Raw genomic sequence first — 3,802 nt, 5'->3', positions numbered from 1 at the left:
CCTCTCTATCAAGGATCTCCTACATAGATCCCCTTCCAAGTGGATGACAGTGTGCATGGTATTTTTGAAATAAAAATGAAAGCAGTCTCCTTAGAACAGGGGCTAGGCCACTGGTGTCCTGTGGTGGTTGGGCCCATAGACATGTATAGGTTACCAGAACATTCTTTTACAAGTGTGAAGCATAATAGGGAGAACACGGGTTCTGCAATTTGCCATTGTCTTGTATCGCATCAGACCTACCTCTCATCTCGATGTCGTTGTCCCCTATAGAATTAAGATTTGTGACCCTCCTTAGAGTATTTATTCTTGGATTCTTGCTCTCTCCCTGTTCTCTTCTGTTTCCCTAACCCGTTGCCATATTACTGTGCCTGTGGAAAGTGTCTCCACAAACAAATTTGAACTTGAGTGACGGTTCCTAAAACCATTTCTGTGTGCAAATAAATTTGGAAATATAGGACTATTACCTTTTTATAGATATATCATACACACCAGAAGACTGCAGATTCTGAACACTCATATAGAAAAACCAAACCAAAGTAAAAACCCTTCTTAAATTTGTTTACGCTAAGATCTTCCAAACTTAATCAACCATAGAATCTTTTTTTGTCTTTTTCTCTTACCATTTTCAGTATCAATTTTTGATAAAATTAGTTTTACTGATAATATACTATGCTTGCCTTTAAGAATGGAAATGCCAGCTTCAGAGGGTTAAAACTGGGCACTTTAAATATTAACTGCTTTTATGTTGATCTGTATTGGTCATTTACTTGGGCTGGAGTTTCTAAATATAGAACATGAAATGTTAAGTTACGTAAATATATGGCTAAGCATATTCAATATTGAGGACAAGTACAAGACTGCTAGGCTCCTTAAGTTGTAAATATCATAATTTTAATCAGAAGGCTAGGAAAGTGGGTGGAAAAATTAAAAATAAATTACCATCTCCAATAGGGTGCTACAATTATACTAGTGATGGCTTATTTTCCCGTTGAGCTTATTACTCCCCGCATCTAAAATTAGGCAAATACATAATGTTTTTTGCTGCCATTTACTAAATGTCTACCATGTGCTTTACTTATATCCTCAAAACACAACTTCAGGGTAGGTATCAACACTCTCAGCTTAAACCAATTGCCATCGAGTTGACCCCATGTGTTTCGAAGTAGAGCTGTGTTCCAAAGGGTTTCCAGTGGCTGACGATTCAGAAGTAGATTGACAGACCTTTCTTCCCAGGCACTGTTGGGTGGACTTGAACCTCCAGTCTTTTGGTTAGCAGCTGAGCCATTTAACCATTTGCACCATCCAGGTTCTATTTTCAGTTTGCATGAAGGGAACTGAGGTTCAGAGAAGTCAGATAACTTATCCAAGGTCACACAACTGTCCTAAGTCTGTCTCTTTCCAGAATGCATATACTTCTCATTGACATGGTTAGACACTATCTCTGGTCCTTTGATGCAAGATACATTCAGTATGGAGCAACAGAATGTAAGGCTTCTTCTCACTGTTCTTCTTTGTCCACACAGTCAGCTTCAACTTAAGGCATGGCTGCTCTTTTGCTTGCTTGACCTTTGGGGAGTGGATACTGTGGTAGGAATAAGGCTGCTGACACCATCTACAGTGTCTATCTGTAAAATACTGCACAAGTTGCAGCAAGAGTCCTGGGCAGTCAAGGTAGCCTAGGTGGAGGGCTGTAGGGAAATGAGGGCAAGGACTTCAGGGAATGAAAAGGAGTTGGGACTCCTCTGTTTTATCAACCCCTGAGCAGCCCTTTAGGGTGTGGGGAAGGTGGAGTGAAATGGAAAACACCAGATAGAAGATCGTCAGGAGTCCTAAAATGATGAGGAATAAAGTGGAAGACTTGCAAAAAGATCTGCAAGGCTGCTCCCATGATCCTTTCTTCTACCAGTACTTCCCTCCCTAAAGCCATGTGCTCCTTCTTTTTCAATTGTCTTCAAATCCCTGGGTCATGCAAATGGCTGAAAGGTTGGAACCCAGTCAGAGGTGCCTCAAAAACAAGCCTGACAGTTGACTTCCGAGAGGTCACAGTCTTGACGACCCTATGGAGCATTCCTATTCTGCACACATGGGGTTGCCACTAGTCAGAATTGACTTGATGGCAACTAACAACTGTTTTTTACCTTGCAGATTGGAAAGCACGCATTTTGGGAAACAAGATGGGGGAGGGGGATCTCTTTTATTTTTATAGAGTATAGCATTATCCATTCCATCTGTTCATTTTAACTGTTTGGCACTAATACAAGAGGATTTGCCTAACAAAGACACTGGGCTTTATTCATTGATCCACATTTCTTTATGGACAACCATTAAAAGATGTGTGCATGCATGTGTGTGTGTGTGTGTGTGTGTGTGTGTGTCTGAGAGAGAGAGAGAGAGAGAGAGAGAGAACTGCAATTTTGGACTTTATGTCTAACTGGGGTAATTTGGTGCTTAACCTCTGTGGATCAGTTTCTTCAGCCGTAAAAACAGTTCTAAAGTCTAATGAAAATGTTTACTAACTGTATTGTATTTAAGGGGACATTTTATATTAGAAAGAAAGTTTTCCAGTGTATGGTTCTTATTAACTACTGACTTGTCCAAATATGATTAAAATTTTTTCTATCCCAGGTAGAATGATTTAATAATTAACTTAGGGGTCATATACTTGGTGAGTCCAAAAATAAATTAGGCAATTTAAAATTAGTTTTACCGATAACATACTTTGCTTGCCTTAAAGAATGGAAGTGCTAGCTTTGGGGGGGTTAGAACTGGGCCCTTTAAATATTAACTACTTTTATGTTGATCCATATTGGTCATTTACTTGGAGCTGGAGTTTCTAAATATAAAGCACAAAATGTTATATAACAACATTAAGCAGTTAAGAGGGGATGTGTACTATGGACCCAATGAAAGAGCCTCAAAATACATAAATCTGACTTTAAAAGAGTTTGAAAAGGCAAATAGATGACTCTACAGTCATAGTATGAGACTTCAATACACCATTTTCAATGAAAGATAGAACTGGAAAGAAACTCAAAAAAGACACAGAAGAGCTAAACAATACAATATATAAACTTGACCTTATTGACATCTACAGAGTACTTCACCCAACAACAGCACAATATACATTCTTTTCCAGTGCACATGGAACATTTTCCATGATAGACCATATGTTAGGCCATAAAGCAAGCCTTCATAAATTTAAAAACATTGAAATACTGCAAAGCATCTTCTCAGATCACAATGCTATCAAATTAGAAATCAACAATAGGAAGATCAATGGAAAAAGTGTAAACACATGGAAACTGAACAACAACATCTTTAAGAAAGACTGGGTAAGAGAAGAAATAAAAAGTGAAATTGAAAAATTCCTTGAATCAAATGGGAGTGAAATATACCAAAATCTTTGGGACACAAAAAAACAGTGATTAGAGGCCAATTTATAGCAATAAATGTACACATGGAAAAAAAGAACAAAGAGCCAAAATCAATACTTTAAACCAACATCTCCAACAATTAGAAAAAGAACACCAAGAAAAGCTTACAGTCACCAGAAGAAAGGAAATAATAAAGATTTGAGCAGAAATCAATGAAACAGAAAATAGACATTGAAAAAATCAACAAGACTAGAAGTTGGTTTTTTGAAAAGATCAATAAAATTGACAAACCACTGGCAAATTTAACAAAGGAAAAGAGGGAGAGAATACAACTAACACAAATAAGAAATGAAATGGGTGACATCACAACAGAACCAATGGAAATAAAAAGGATAATATCAGGACAGTATTAAGAACTGTACTCCAAC

Source organism: Orycteropus afer, unplaced genomic scaffold, assembly GCF_000298275.1.
Source record: "Orycteropus afer afer isolate SDZICR_OR568_19922 unplaced genomic scaffold, OryAfe1.0 scaffold00462, whole genome shotgun sequence".
Lineage (NCBI taxonomy): Eukaryota > Metazoa > Chordata > Mammalia > Tubulidentata > Orycteropodidae > Orycteropus > Orycteropus afer.
The sequence above is the reverse complement of the archived record's forward strand: the minus strand, read 5'-3'. Positions refer to the sequence as shown.